The sequence below is a fragment of the Bombina bombina genome, chromosome 6, assembly GCF_027579735.1.
Source record: "Bombina bombina isolate aBomBom1 chromosome 6, aBomBom1.pri, whole genome shotgun sequence".
NCBI classification, from domain to species: Eukaryota; Metazoa; Chordata; class Amphibia; order Anura; family Bombinatoridae; genus Bombina; species Bombina bombina.
Window position 1 is genome coordinate 1,007,441,691 of NC_069504.1, and position 17,123 is coordinate 1,007,458,813.

The 17,123-nt window shown below is 37.9% G+C and overlaps 1 protein-coding gene across 2 annotated transcripts in view; it reads left to right on the forward strand.

The window, feature by feature from the left end:
• The window catches only part of SGCD (sarcoglycan delta), a 1,642,153-nt gene that overhangs the window by 212,600 nt on the left and 1,412,430 nt on the right, over positions 1-17,123 (forward strand). For both annotated transcript variants that reach the window (XM_053718718.1, XM_053718720.1), the window contains one exon: positions 3,000-3,213. The gene's annotated coding sequence lies outside the window, so the exon portion shown is untranslated. The remainder of the gene's footprint in view (positions 1-2,999; positions 3,214-17,123) is intronic.

The following is a 17,123-nucleotide window of genomic DNA, read 5'->3' on the forward strand; positions in this document are numbered from 1 at the left end:
AAGTGGGGCAAGCATATAATACAAAATACTAGATTATGGGAGTGTTTGATTTATAACACTTTGAGTGGATCTTTTGATAATACTGTGATTTTTCAGTAACAAGCACGAGACTGAATGGGATTAGTGGCACATCTGATACTGCATTTACTCTGTATAAACAGTAGGCATACATTAACTTGTCGGACTAACTACAATTTGAGTAGTAATTAGCCACCTCTAACATTCTGTTCACTAATATCATATCATGCACAATCAGTATAGAATATATCAAATATAACAAACTAGTCGATCCTGGTATTCCCAATATCTAGGTAATCTACTTGTAATTGTTAAGAGCATCCGGTTTCACTATAACAAACTTTGAATGTATATGATAATACTGGGTACACGAGACGACTAAGAGTAAAGCACAACCTCTCTCCTAATATTGTGTTAACGTTTCCATTATTACCGTTACTCACATAATAATTTAGGAGGAGAATACATATATATATATATATATATATATATATATATATATATATATACATAATTTCGTGTTATTTACTGAGTCAGTATATCCAGTTTAAGTTCGTTTCATACCATAACCTGAATCTTAAATATCGATCAACCATTAACGGTCAAACTTACCTGTTTAATCAAACAGGGACATACTATCTACTCTCTCACACATTAACCTATAAAGAGTGCTAAGTAACATCTACCATTACATCTCGATATTCAACTGTGATGTAATATTACTGACTGGTACGTGATTCTTGCACTTTAGTAAAGATGACCTGTTAATCTAACTAATAAGTGGCTATTGACTATTTACTAACTACAGTCGGTACTTAAGTGTGGTTTTAATCAATTTTTCCTATTTTAATTTTTTGAACCCAATAAAAGTTATATTTTAGATTTAGTCAAAATTCCTATTCCCGTATACCATCCTTGGATCATCAGCTTAGTGATTGTTACTTGCAACAAGCTTGCATTTTGACCTAGGAGTACTTTTAAGGTGTATGCTTTTTTCTTGCATATTTAACTAGTTAAATATTATTAACCCCTAATCTGCAGCCCCTAACATCGCCACCACCTACCTACATTTATTAACCCCTAATCTGCTGCCCCCAACGTCACCGCCACTATACTAAATTTATTAACTCCAAAACCTAAGTCTAACCCTAACACCCCTAACTTAAATATAATTAAAATAAATCTAAAGAAAACTTACTATTAATAACTAAATTATTCCTATTTAAAACTAAATACTTACCTGTAAAACAAACCCTAAGCTAGCTACAATATAACTAATAGTTACATTGTATCTATCTTAGGGTTTATTTTTATTTTACAGGCAAGTTTGTATTTATTTTAACTAGGTAGAATAGTTACTAAATAGTTATTAACTATTTAATAACTACCTAGCTAAAATAAATACAAATTTACCTGTAAAATAAAACTTAACCTAAGTTACACTAACACCTAACCTAACCCTACAATTAAATAAATTCCCTAAATTAAATATAATTAAATAAATGTAATACAATTACCTAAATTAGAAAAAAAACACACTAAATTACAGAAAATAAAAAACAAATTACAAGATATTTAAACTAATTACACCTAATCTAATAGCCCTATTAAAATAAAAAAGCCCCCCCAAAATAAAAAAAAACCCTAGCCTAAACTAAACTACCAATAACCCTTAAAAGGGCCTTTTGCGGGGCATTGCCCCAAAAAAAATCGTCTCTTTTAGCTGAAAAAAAAATACAAACAACCCCCCCAACAGTAAAACCCACCACCCACACAACCAAACCCCCCAAATAAAACCCTAACTAAAAAAACCTAAGCTCCCCATTGCCCTGAAAAGGGCATTTGGATGGGCATTGCCCTTAAAAGGGCATTTAGCTCTATTGTGGCCCAAAGCCCTAACCTAAAAATAAAACCCACCCAATAAACGCTTAAAAAACCTAACACTAACCCCTGAAGATCCACTTACAGTTTTGAAGATCCGACATCCATCCTCAACGAAGCCGGGAGAAGTCCTCAATGAAGCCAGGAGAAGTCTTCATCCAAGCTGGGAGAAGTGGTCCTCCAGACGGGCAGAAGTCTTTATCCAGACGGCATCTTCTATCTTCATCCATCCGGCGCAGAGCGTCTCCATCTTCAAGTCATCCGGCGCGGAGCATCCTCTTCAATCGACGTCTTCTTCCAGAATCAGCCAATCGGAATTAAGGTTGAAAAAATCCTATTGGCTGAGGCAATCAGCCAATAGGATTGAGCTGGCATTCTATTGGCTGATTGGAATAGTGGCGGCGATGTCGGGAGCGGCAGATTAGGGGGTTAATAATTTTATTATAGTGTTTGCGATGCGGGAGGGCCTCGGTTTAGGGGTTAATAGGTAGTTTATGGGTGTTAGTGTACTTTTTAGCACTTTAGTTATGAGTTTTATTCTACAGCGTTGTAATGTAAAACTCATAACTACTGACTTTAAAATGCGTTACGTATCTTGACGGGATAGGGTGTAACGCTCACTTTTTGGCCTCCCAGGACAAGCTCGTAATACCGCCGCTATGGAAGTCCCATAGAAAAAAAACTATACGCAATTTACGTAAGTTGATTTGCGGTAAGGCCAAAAAAGTGTGCGGTGCCCCTATATCTGCAAGACCCGTAATACCAGCGGTAGTAAAAAAGCAGCATTATGAGGCTTAACGCTGCTTTTTTACTCATAACGCAAGACCCATAATCTAGCCATATATTTGTTAATAGCAGCAAATTTAAAAGTCTCTTGAAATTGCAGCTCTGTTTAAATCATGAAAGTTTAAATTTGTCTTTCTAAATTTGTCTTTGCTTTAATACGGGAGAATTATCATTTATCTACATATCAATATGGTGAACATTTTCCATTATACTTTTATGTTTTAGAAAAAACAAAAAATATGTATTTATTTGTTTATTTTTTGCACAAGTGCCATTCAGCTAAAATGTTCTCTTGTTTATATTGATCATTTCAGAGTTTTTTGCACGACGGCAGAAAGTGGAAGCAATGAGTTTAGTTCTGAATTACGCACACTCTGCATGACGTCTCAAAACTCCCGCGCCTCCTCTCATTAAAATTGAATTGAAGTGGACTCAGCAGCCTCTGAAAAGCTGTGTTAGATATCATTACTTGTCAAGCACGTTAAGGATTGGAAGAGACTGATCAAGCAGAGATTAATTCAACCCACAGTAAGTTTTATTCACATTATATGAGAAAGGTCTAGCAGTTATTAATCTATCTATATCTATCTCTCTATCTATCTCTGTCTGTCTATCTATCGTCTATATTTCTCTCTGTCTGTCTATCATCTATATATCGTCTATCTATTGCCTATATTTCTCTCTGTCTGTCTGTCATCTATCTATCTATCTATCTATCTATCTATCTATCTATCTATCTATCTATCTATCTATCTATCAAGAACAATGAACAACTATCCTCTTGATGTGTGTATTAAGGTGCATTTGATTGCTATTAGCAACTTAAAACCATAAACTCTCCTACAAAGCATTAAACCTATTCACTGTTTTAGAAGAATGCAAGGAGCATGTTTGTTTGAGTTATTTATTCTTGACGAGGCCTTGGGCCTATAGAGTAACATATAAAAAAAGCATTGATAGTAATGTACTCTAGTTATTTGTTCTTGTTGAGGCCATGGGCCTATAGAGTAACACAGTGGCGTATTTAGCTTTTGTGCTTCTGTCCCCCCACCGCCCAAAGGTTTTAGGCATTTTTTCCCCTCAATATTTTTTTGGGTGAGTGTGTTAAATAAAATGTTTTTTTTCCATAACAATTCAAAAGAAAATGGGCTAGCAAAACACTTGCAAACAGGTTGGTTAAATTGCATGCATCTCATACCAGTTTCTCCCTGAGAGAAAGGAGAGACAAGAAGGGGACGGGAGAAAAGGGAGGGAAAGGAAAGAAGGGAGAGAGAGAGATAAGAGAAAAGTGGGGAGGGAGAGGAGAAAAGGGGGAGGGAAAGAAGAGAGGGAAAGGAGTGAAAGAAGGGAGCAAGAGAGGGAGTTGAGAGAAAGAAGGGAGGGAGGGAAAGAAAGAAGGGAGGGAGGGAAAGAAAGAAGGGAGGGAGTGAGTTGAGGGAGGAAGGGAGAGAGAAAGGGAGGGTAAGAAGAATACACTTTGAAACAATCACTGCCCTTTACTTGCAACAACATACAGTAATTACCATCATTCAAGTAATGAAACTTTTTAAGTGTCCATTTACTATTTACTCCATGGGTTCATGAATGCAGAGAAAGCTTGCTATAAGTAGCTAACATACATTAGCACTGAGAGTTTATGATTAGACATCACATGAATGCAGAGAAAGCTAGCTATAAGTAGCTAACATACATTAGCACTGAGAGTTTATGATTAGACATCACATGAATGCAGAGAAAACTTGCTATTAGAAGCTAACATACATTAGCACTGAGAGTTTATGATTAGACATCACATGAATGCAGAGAAAGCTAGCTATTAGTAGCTAACATACATTAGCACTGAGAGTTTATGATTAGACATCACATGAATGCAGAGAAAGCTAGCTATTAGTAGCTAACATACATTAGCACTGAGAGTTTATGATTAGACATCACATGAATGCAGAGAAAGCTAGCTATTAGTAGCTAACATACATTAGCACTGAGAGTTTATGATTAGACATCACATGAATGCAGAGAAAGCTTGCTATAAGTAGCTAACATACATTAGCACTGAGAGTTTATGATTAGACATCACATGAATGCAGAGAAAGCTAGCTATTAGTAGCTAACATACATTAGCACTGAGAGTTTATGATTAGACATCACATGAATGCAGAGAAAGCTTGCTATAAGTAGCTAACATACATTAGCACTGAGAGTTTATGATTAGACATCACAAGCTGATCTAAGCAGTGCACAGACGCATCCATTTTGTTAGCTACTAAGACCTGCAATAAGCACTGCGCTCGCAGACCCACCACAGCTGACAAAGGAAGGCAGCATATCGATACAAGGTCTTCTCCTCCAACCTCACCTAGTAAACATGTCCCCGGGCAAGTTTCTCACCAAGAACGCTTCCACTGCAAAAATGCTGGCGGCTCTTAATATAGCAATGTTTAAAGGAGCACTGCCCATGAAGAGCGACCTTAAAGGGACACTGAACCCAAATTTTTTCTTTCATGATTCAGATAGAGAAATTTTAAGCAACTTTCCAATTTACCCGTATTGTCAAATTTTCTTCTCTTGGTATCTTTATTTGAAATGAAAGAATGTAAGTATAAATGCAGTCCCAATTTTGGAGAACAACCAGCGTTGTATTTGCTGATTGGTGGATAAATTCATCCGCCAATAAAAAAGTGCTGTCCAGGGTACTGAACCAAAAAACTTAGAAGCCTTCTTTTTCAAATAAAGATAGCAAGAGAAATTTGGGTTCAGTGTCACTTTAATCAGCGCACATGCCTTGTCTTCTCTGTAAAAGCCTGCACTTTATCGCTCACTGTACTGTGTGCTGGCTTTTAGAGACAGGATAGGGCAGATGTCCTGCCCCTCCCAAATCTGCTGTCCTAGGCACCGGCCTTGTTGGCCTAGGCCATAATACGCCCCTGGAGTAACATATAAAATAATAATGCACTCTTTTATGTACAATTAACCCTATTCATTTTCTGTGCACATTTTTTATTTCTAATGTAATTATTTAAAGAGATGTTGGTCTACAGGGAGTGCAGAATTATTAGGCAAGTTGTATTTTTGAGGATTCATTTTATTATTGAACAACAACCATGTTCTCAATGAACCCAAAAAACTCATTAATATCAAAGCTGAATAGTTTTGGAAGTAGTTTTTAGTTTGTTTTTAGTTATAGCTATTTTAGGGGGATATCTGTGTGTGCAGGTGACTATTACTGTGCATAATTATTAGGCAACTTAACAAAAAACAAATATATACCCATTTCAATTATTTATTTTTACCAGTGAAACCAATATAACATCTCAACATTCACAAATATACATTTCTGACATTCAAAAACAAAACAAAAACCAATCAGTGACCAATATAGCCACCTTTCTTTGCAAGGACACTCAAAAGCCTGCCATCCATGGATTCTGTCAGTGTTTTGATCTGTTCACCATCAACATTGCGTGCAGCAGCAACCACAGCCTCCTAGACACTGTTCAGAGAGGTGTACTGTTTTCCCTCCTTGTAAATCTCACATTTGATGATGGACCACAGGTTCTCAATGGGGTTCAGATCAGGTGAACAAGGAGGCCATGTCATTAGATTTTCTTCTTTTATACCCTTTCTTGCCAGCCACGCTGTGGAGTACTTGGACGCGTGTGATGGAGCATTGTCCTGCATGAAAATCATGTTTTTCTTGAAGGATGCAGACTTCTTCCTGTACCACTGCTTGAAGAAGGTGTCTTCCAGAAACTGGCAGTAGGACTGGGAGTTGAGCTTGACTCCATCCTCAACCCGAAAAGGCCCCACAAGCTCATCTTTGATGATACCAGCCCAAACCAGTACTCCACCTCCACCTTGCTGGCGTCTGAGTCGGACTGGAGCTCTCTGCCCTTTACCAATCCAGCCACGGGCCCATCCATCTGGCCCATCAAGACTCACTCTCATTTCATCAGTCCATAAAACCTTAGAAAAATCAGTCTTGAGATATTTCTTGGCCCAGTCTTGACGTTTCAGCTTGTGTGTCTTGTTCAGTGGTGGTCGTCTTTCAGCCTTTCTTACCTTGGCCATGTCTCTGAGTATTGTACACCTTGTGCTTTTGGGCACTCCAGTGATGTTGCAGCTCTGAAATATGGCCAAACTGGTGGCAAGTGTCATCTTGGCAGCTGCACGCTTGACTTTTCTCAGATCATGGGCAGTTATTTTGCGCCTTGGTTTTTCCACACGCTTCTTGCGACCCTGTTGACTATTTTGAATGAAACGCTTGATTGTTCGATGATCATGCTTCAGAAGCTTTGCAATTTTAAGAGTGCTGCATCCCTCTGCAAGATATCTCACTATTTTTGACTTTTCTGAGCCTGTCAAGTCCTTCTTTTGACCCATTTTGCCAAAGGAAAGGAAGTTGCCTAATAATTATGCACATCTGATATAGGGTGTTGATGTCATTAGACCACACCCCTTCTCATTACAGAGATGCACATAACCTAATATGCTTAATTGGTAGTAGGCTTTCGAGCCTATACAGCTTGGAGTAAGACAACATGAATAAAGAGGATGATGTGGTCAAAATACTCATTTGCCTAATAATTCTGCACTCCCTGTATATGCAGGTCTGCTGGAACTATTCTTACAGGCTTTTTTGAGCTTATGACTCAGAAGGTCCATCCAAAATGGCACTGGATCTTGCAATGAGAGCATGTTGCGATCTATATCCCATAGATACTAAAAGGCAACATATTCTAGATCCATTAAAGGGACTTTAATGTGTAAGAGCATTACATTTACTTCTATTATCTGATTTGCCAGAATCCGTAAGCAAGCGCTCAGTGTGTTGGGCAGTTTCATTCACCTCTCTCTGTGCCGCGCTGTGCTGTGTCTTCACTGCCTCTGCAGCACCGCTCTGTCTCACCTCCTCAGCGCTCCCCACGGGAGCTATGATCAAAACAAACGTTCCGGTCTGACTGGTGCAGATAGGATATGTGCAGGGAACTTCACCTTTTTCCCTCAAAGGTAAGAATAGTTGAACAACTGGAATCCTCGCACTCAAAAGGGGTAGGTAGGTTAGGGTGAATATAAATAAAGTACCGTCAGTCCAAAGGCTTAAAAGTAGAAAGCTCCTTTATTTTGAAATACACTAAAAAGGCATACACGCCAGCAAGGTTACGAGGTCAAACGCGTTTCATAGTTCTAACTTCTTCAGTGACCTATACCAACACCTGAAAACTCATCCTTAATAAAGGTTTTAACCACTCCCCCATTACAGGTGCAAAACATTGGTTCAGGTGTATCACAGAAAAAAGGAGGGCAATCACATTTAACATATGTATAGTGTAATTTCTAACAGATAAGCATATTAACATAGTTACAGAGAGTTAAGTAAGATATAATTTCATTTTAAAATATTAACATTTATTTTCTGTAGAATTTAATTTAGATGTTACATTTTAAATTTTAAAGAGACTTAACTTTATTTCTCACAACAAGTTCCTAATTAATAACCAAACCTGATTTATCCACAATTTTAAATATCAAGAGGTACTTTGTAATAGTTTCATATAAACTCCTCTAGTGTGAATATATCAGATCATTATGAACGAAAGCTGACTGATTTTGGAAGTATTTGTAACTATCACCTAATTGTAGAAAGGAGTAAATAAAATTGTTGTGAACCTAGAAACTTCCCAACTTTCTCTATCATTGCTATAATCAAAAATATATAGATATAATTAGTAAACATTCTTATGACTGGTCATGAGTAAAAAATGCACTAAAAAATGCACTAAAAAATGCACTAGAAAATGCTCTCAAAAATGTACTTTAAGAAACACCCAATAGATGGGATACATACCACATTTTATAATACATTCTAATGGAATGAAAAATGAACATAAATTACCCACTATGACCTAGGTCTAATTACTCTACATAAAGTTTAATGTCCCAATCAGAATTAAGTCCCTTCGGGACCCTTGTATTTAACTGGAAAATCCAATATACTTCCTTCTGACTCAAAAGTTTAAGTCTATTTCCCCCCCTCTTGGGTCTCTTTACATGTTGTATACCCTGAAAACTTAGTAGATTTTTATTTCCATTATGTTCATTCTTAAAATGCAGGGCAACTGGAGTGTCCGAATCTTCATCTCCAATAGACCTCAAGTGCTCCAAAAATCTAGTTTTTAGGGGTCTGGTCGTTTGACCAACATACTTTATATTGCAAAGTTTACACGTGAGTAAATATATCACATATGAAGTATTGCAATTTATGTACTCTTTAATTTTAAAGGACTTTTCATCCCCCGTGGATTTAAAAGTATCACCCAATTGGGCATATGAACATGATGTACATTTCCTACTTCCACAGTGAAAAAAACCATTTTTTGGTGTAAGCCAATTGTCTGTAGTACTAGTAGGTAGCATAGAGGGGGAAAGAATGTTAGCCAGCGTTTTTGATTTACGTGTCACATATTTGCAACCTCCTTCTATAATCTTATCCATAGTTTCATCAACTCTAAGAATAGGGAGAGACTTTTTGATAATTTGACAGATGTCATTATATTCCTTACTGTACATTGTTGTAAATACAGGTTTCTGCTGGTAATCAGCCTTTTTCCTTGATTTACCTTTGATCATGTCTTGTCTAGCCATATAATCTACTTGTTTCTTAGCCTCTCTTAGATCCTGTATTTTGTATCCCCTTTCCAGAAAACGTTCTGTAGTTTTTACTGAATGTGCTTCATATGCCTCTATGGTGCTACAGTTTCTTTTTGTCCTCATGTACTGGCCTTTTGGTATGGCCTTTATAACATGTCTTGGATGGCTAGATTTAGCCATCAAAAGGGTATTGCCTGCACTCTCCTTCCTATACAGCTCTACTTCTACACTATGTGTGTCAATATTAGGTTTAATTAGTACATCAAGGAAAGGCATTTCTTTTCTACTTGCATTCATAGTGAACTGCAAATTCTGTTGGTTATCAGATAAATAATCAAAAAAGTCATTCACCATCGAATCATCACCATCAAATATAAACACAAGGTCGTCTATATAACGGCCGTAATATGCAATCCGTTCTTTGAAGGGATTACCATCACCAAAGACACGGGACAGCTCCCACCAACCTAAAAATAGGTTGGCATATGTGGGGGCAAATTTCGCCCCCATGGCTGTCCCCTGTCTTTGGCGATATTATCTGATTTGCTTTGTTTATGGTATTCTTGTTGAATAGCATACCTAGATATCATTTATTTCTTCGGAGCACTACATGGATGGAAACAAGGATGCTATCTAGTGTCCTGGCAAATATATAACATTCTTGCAAAACTGCTGCCATTTAGTTCTGCAGACACATGCATACTCTGTAGTCTACAAACCTGTCTTTCAACAAAGAACACCAAGAGAACAAAGTGATATTGATAATAAAAGTAAATTGTATGATCTATCTGAATCACATATGGTATGGCAAAAAGAGGCACACATGTGTATCTAGCATTCACCAGCTAGCTTCCAGCAGAGCACTGCAGCTCCAGAGCCTACCTAGATATGCTTTTCAACAAATGATATGAAGAAAACAAAGTGCATTTAATAAAAGAAGTAAATTGAAATCATGTAAATCTTCACTTTACATGGAGCTGGACAAATCCCTAAAGCCAGGGAACCTGTCCTAAATTTTACCTCTGGCTTTAAATGTTTTGTATTATTCTAGCCATTTCTTTTTAAAACATTTTCTTGTGGCATATCTGGCAATATTATAGATAACTCTTAACTTTCAACCCCTTTTTTAACTACTTCTTGTCCACAGTTGAAAGCTTTTTTTTTGGTTGAACTATGCACAGTTGGAAAAATGAAATATTTAGTTACTTAATAGAAAATTATGAAATTGTAAATATCTTTAAATAATTTAATTGGTTTAAAATTAGTGGCCGGAACCTAATTTTATGCAATAAAGAACACAATTTTCAATTCTAACAATTTACAGTTTCGTTCACTTGAGCCTTATTTTTTAATTTTTATTATAGCTATGCAGATTTAAATTGTTAAAATGTAATTGATATTATGTTCTATGTTAATGCAACATACTAATTGATTTTGTAAAATATGTGTTCTTCCTGAAAGCATTGTATTTCTCTTGCCTTCTTATCCAGAGTTGAAGTTAATGCCCCTAAGCGAGCTATGAAGGTCTCAGTGGCATTTTATTTTTTATGAATTCTGCAAGGACCTCATAGACCTGATGAATCTCACAGTAGTAGCTTGTTATAATAAAAGAGCTTTAGTAACCTAGCTCCTGGAAATAATCGGCTAGATTTAGAGTTTTGTCGGTAAAGACCCGCGTAGCTAACGCAGCTTTTTTTCCTATCGCTGCTTCCAAACAACGCTGGTATTTAGAGTTGTCTGAAGGGCTGCGTTAGGCTCCAAAAAGGGAGCGTTGAGCCGAATGAACCGCCACTTCAACCCTCAATACCAGCGTTGCTTACGGTAGCAGTAAGCTGGCAAAACGTGCTTGTGCACGATTCCCCCATAGGAAACAATGGGGCAGTTTGGGTTGAAAAAAAACACCTGCAAAAAAGCAGCGTTAAGATCCCAACGCAGCCCCATTGTTTCCTATGGGGAAACACTCTCTAAGTCTGCACCTAACACCCTAACATGAACCCCGAGTCTAAACACCCCTAACCTTACACTTATTAACCCCTAATCTGCCGACCCCGCTATCACTGACACCTGCATTACACAATTAACCCCTAATCTGCCGCTCCAGACACTGCCGCCACCTACATTATCCCTATGCACCCCTAATATGTTGCCCCCAACATCGCTGACACCTACATAATATTTATTAACCCCTAATCTGCCCCCCCAACGTCGCCGCCACCTAACTTCAAGTATTAACCCCTAATCTGCCGACCGGACCCCTAAAGCTAAGTCTAACCCTAACCCTAATGAAATAAATTAACTCTTATTAACTAAAGTATTCCTATTTAAAACTAAATACTTACCTGTAAAATAAACCCTAATATAGCTACAATATAACGAATAATTATATTGTAGCTATTTTAGGATTTATATTTATTTTACAGGCAACTTTGTATTTATTTTAACTAGGTACAATAGCTATTAAATAGTTATTAACTATTTAATAGCTACCTAGTTAAAATAATTACAAAATTACCTGTAAAATAAATCCTAACCTAAGTTACAATTAAACTTAACACTACACTATCATTAAATTAATTAAATAAATTAGCTACCAATACCTACAATTAAATATAATTAAATAAACTAAACTAAATTACAGAAAAACCCCACTAAATTACAGAAAATAAAAAAATATTACAAGAATTTTAAACTAATTACACCTAATCTAAGCCCCCTAATAAAATTAAAAAAATAAAAATAATAAAAGTCCCTACCCTATTCTACATTACAAAGTAATCAGCTCTTTTACCAGCCCTTAAAAGGGCTTTTTGCGGGGCATGCCCCAAAGTAATCAGCTCTTTTGCCTGTAAAAAAAAATACAACCCCCCCAACATTAAAACCCACCACCCACATACCCCTACTCTAACCCACCCAAACCCCCCTTAAATAAACCTAACACTACCCCCCTGAAGATCTCCCTACCTTGAGTCGTCTTCTCCCAGCCGGGCCGAAGTCTTCATCCGATGGGGCAGAAGAGGACATCCAGACCGGCAGAAGTCTTCATCCTATCTGGGCAGAAGAGGACATCCGGACCGGCAGACATCTTCATCCAAGCGGCATCTTCTATCTTCACCCATCCGGAGCGGAGCCATCTTCTTCCCAGCTGATGCAGATCCATCCTCTTCAAACGACGCCTACTCGCCGTATGAAGGTTCCTTTAAATGACGTCATCCAAGATGGCATCCCTCGAATTCCGATTGGCTGATAGGATTCTATCAGCCAATCGGAATTAAGGTAGGAAAAATCTGATTGGCTGATTCAATCAGCCAATCAGATTCAAGTTCAATACGATTGGCTGATCCAATCAGATTGAGCTCGCATTCTATTGGCTGTTCCGATCAGCCAATAGAATGCGAGCTCAATCTGATTGGCTGATTGGATCAGCCAATCGGATTGAACTTGAATCTGATTGGCTGATTGAATCAGCCAATCAGATTTTTCCTACCTTAATTCCGATTGGCTGATAGAATCCTATCAGCCAATCGGAATTCGAGGGACGCCATCTTGGATGACGTCATTTAAAGGAACCTTCATTCGGCGAGTAGGCGTCGCTTGAAGAGGATGGATCCGCGTCGGCTGGGAAGAAGATGGCTCCGCTCCAGATGGATGAAGATAGAAGATGCCGCTTGGATGAAGATGTCTGCTGGTCCGGATGTCCTCTTCTGCCTACTTATTCTACTTTGTAATGTAGAATAGGGTAGGGACTTTTATTATTTTAGTTTTTTTTATTTTATTAGGGGGCTTAGATTAGGTGTAATTAGTTTAAACTGCTTGTAATTCTTTTTTATTTTTTGTAATTTGGTGGGGGTTTTTTTGTATTATAGAATAGTTTATTTTATTGTATTTAATTGTAGGTAATTTATTTAATTAATTTAATGATAGTGTAGTGTTAGGTTTAATTGTAGCTTAGGTTAGGATTTATTTTACATGTAATTTTGTATTTATTTTAACTAGGTAGCTATTAAATAGTTATTAACTATTTAATAGCTTTTTTACCTAGTTAAAAAAAATACAAAGTTGCCTGTAAAATAAATATAAATCCTAAAATAGCTACAATGTAATTATTAATTATATTGTAGCTATATTAGGGTTTATTTTATAGGTAAGTATTTAGTTTTAAATAGGAATAATTTAGTTAATTTTAGGAATATTATTTTGTTTAATATAAATTATATTTATGTTAGGGGGTGTTAGCGTTAGGGTTAGAGTTATTTTTAGGGGTTAATAACTTTATTATAGTAGCGGCGACGGTGCGGGAGATTAGGGATTAATAATTGTAGGTTGGTGGCGGCGATGTTAGGGAGGGCAGATTAGGGGTTAATAAAATTTATTATAGTGTTTGCGAGGCGGGAGTGCGGCGGTTCAGGAGTTAATACATTTATTATAGTGGTGGCGAGGTCTGGTCAGCAGATTAGGGGTTAATAAGTGTAGTAATTAGTGGCGATGTGGGGGGGCAGATTTGGGGTTAATAAATATAGGGGTCGGCAATGTTAGGGGCAGCAGATTAGGGGTTCATAAGTATAACGTAGGTGGCGGCGAGGTCCGGTCGGCAGATTAGGGGTTAAAAAAATGTATTAGAGTGGCAGTGATGTGGGGGGGGGGCCTCGGTTTAGGGGTACATAGGTAGTTTATGGGTGTTAGTGTACTTTAGAGCACAGTAGTTAGGAGCTTTATATTCCGGCGTTAGCCCATAAAGCTCTTAACTACTGACTTTTTTTGGCGGTAGGATTCTTGTCGGTAAAGGGTCTACCGCTCACTTCTCCCAAGACTCCAAATACCGGCGTTAGGCAGATCCCATTGAAAAGATAGGACACGCAATTGGTGTAAGGGGATCTGCGGTAGCCTGGAATCGCGGTAGGGAAGTGAGCGTTAGACCCTTTCCTGCCTGACTCTAAATACCAGCGGGCGGCCAAAACCAGCGTTAGGACCCCTTAACGCTGCTTTTGACGGCTAACGCCAAACTCTAAATCTAGCCGAATGTTTTTAAAATGTTATATTACAGGGACACTAAAGTCAAAAATAAAGTTTCATTATTCAGATAAAGCATGCAATTTAAAACAACTTTCCAATACTCTTCCATTATCAAAACGAGCACATTCTTTTTATATGCACCTACTGAGGATGTGCAAAAGTGCACAGTATATACTCATATGCATTTTGTTATTGGCTGATGACTGTCACATGATACAGGGGGGTGGGGGAATTGAATTAACTTTGAAATTCGCCTGGAAATATTCTCCTGCTCATTTAACCCTTTAAGGACACAGCTTTCAGTTTGCTCAATTGTTTTATGACGGAAAAATTCCGTCATATGTCCTTAAGAGGTTAAAATTTAAATTTAGTGCAATTGCATTGCCTTATTATTGTGTATTTGTCAATTATTAAATTCTATTGTATTTAGTGGTCTTTTTCGAAAAAAAGTATTTTTTTTTTTTTTTTTTTTTTTTTTTTTTAGGTTTTCAAAGAGCTTTATTGTCATCCACAAAAATAAAAAAATGTACAGAGCATGGAAGAAAAATAGAAAATTAAGAGACAACAATTACATAAATATAGTCTTTTACAGTCTTCTCCCAATGTAACGATTTGGATGAGGTTAACACATAGGTGTGTAGTTTCGTTGCTCCTTGGTGAAATTATTCTCATAACTTTGTAACGATAAACTTAACTATAAACTTTGGAACCACCATTCCTTCCAAGGGGGGGAGGCCCCCGAGATCAGCGTCAACAAGAGATATAAGAGGAAACGAAGAGAGAGACAGGTAAATAGGGAGAGAAGGGACTTTATGTTATTGGCCTACGTAAAGGGACCTGCCGTGTAGTTAGTTCTTCCCAGAGAAATTTAATGTCTGCAAAAGTGCCGATCTGTTTTCTTTTGTAGTAACTATATTCCTCGAGTGCTAGCATGTCCGTGACCTTATTGATCCATTCTAATAGCGTTGGCCTGTGTTGTGTTTTCCAATGAAACGCTATTAGAGATTTGGCGCTTGTGATGCCTATTTGTAAAAGTCTAAGTCTCAGTTTGCAAGGGAACGGGGGGAGGTCATTTAATAACGCTAGTCTGGGTGTCAGCTCAAATTCCTCAGTCAGTATTTGCCTATAAAAAGTTTCTATTTCGCACCAGAGTGGTTTGATTACATCACATTCCCACCACATATGTAGGTATTGGCCTCTAGTAGGGCAACCTCTCCAGCAGTTACTGCTTGCCTCCGGGTAGATGGAGTGGATGCGTGAAGGTGTTAAGTACCATCTCAGTAGCACTTTAAAATTAAGTTCTAACATTTGGGGTGAGCTTGACGACTTTTTTGTGTTTTGAAAGATTTTCTTCCAATCCTTCCCATTTATATCATGTCCCAGCTCCTCGTGCCATTTGGTCGTGTATGAGGGGAGCGTGTGTGTGTGTTCTGTTTGTATAAGTTTGCGTGTCAATGACAGTGAGTGCCGCAGCGGAGTTGTATTTATGCAAAGAGTTTCGAACGGTGTCAGTTCCCTAAGGAAGTCTTTTTGGTGTGGTGAAGTGTATATAAAATGGTGTAGTTGAGAATATTTTAACCAGTTAGAGTATCGTCCTCCCGCTACTGCACTTAGATTTTCTCTCCCTGCTAACTTCCCATGAAGCGTAAATTCTTTTAGTGGCACTGTGTATCCCCATTCAGTTAGTCTCTGTTGTCCTTTATCCAACCCTCCTATCATCTCAGCGTTCAGTGGTATGGGAAAAAGAGGGGAGCGAGCTCCAGTGAGATACGTCTGGTGAAGATTAATATTATCCCAGGAGTCAAAAACATGTTTATGAATCATTAGATCATAACACTGTGGGGGCCGTAAAGATTTTGGTACCCAGCATAGAGCTCCCACTGAAGGAACTCTAAGGATGTTAGAGTCTAAGGATACCCAGGCTTTCGAGTCACCTGCTCTATGCCAGTCTAGAATTCTTTGTAAGGTGACTGCGTTATAATATACTGTTAAGTCTGGTAACCCCAGTCCTCCATTTATTGTGGCTCTGTACATGTTGGATTTGTTAATCCTAGGTTTTCCTTTTCCCCAGATAAAGGCATTTATATGTCTTTGGAGTTGAGCTAGGTACCATTTGGGAAGAGTTATGGGTACCGCTTGAAGTAGGTACAATACCCTGGGCAAAGTGGTCATTTTAATGCATTGTGTGCGTCCCCACCATGAAATTGGTTTTAAAGACCAAGTGCGAAGATCTTGTTGCGTTGTTAATAAAAGTTTGGTGTAATTTTCTTTAAATAGTTGTGTGTGGTTAGGGGAGATATGTATCCCTAAGTATTTTATGGACCTGTCTCGGACAATCATTGGGCAGGTGTTTGAAACATTAAGAAAATCAGTCTGGGCCATGGAAATATTTAGAATCTCCGATTTCTGCGGGTTTATCGAGAAGCCCGAGAACCGGCCGAAGGTGTTAATTTCTTTTAAGATTATAGGAACTGTGCGGTGTGGATCAGTAATTGTGAATAGTACGTCGTCAGCGTATAATGCAATTTTAAAATCGTGAGGGCCTATCTTTATACCATGTATCTCATTGTTATTTCTAATATGTGTAGCAAAGACCTCCATTGTTAGAATAAACAATATGGGCGACAAGGGGCAACCCTGTCGTGTGCCGTTTTGAATTTGGAAGGGGTTTGATAGCATTCCATTTGCCTTAACTTTAGCGGTGGGACTGGTGTATAGGCTAAGTATGCGTGAGATCATGTGTGGTCCAAATCCTATCGCCTTTAGTGTCTCTTCAAGAA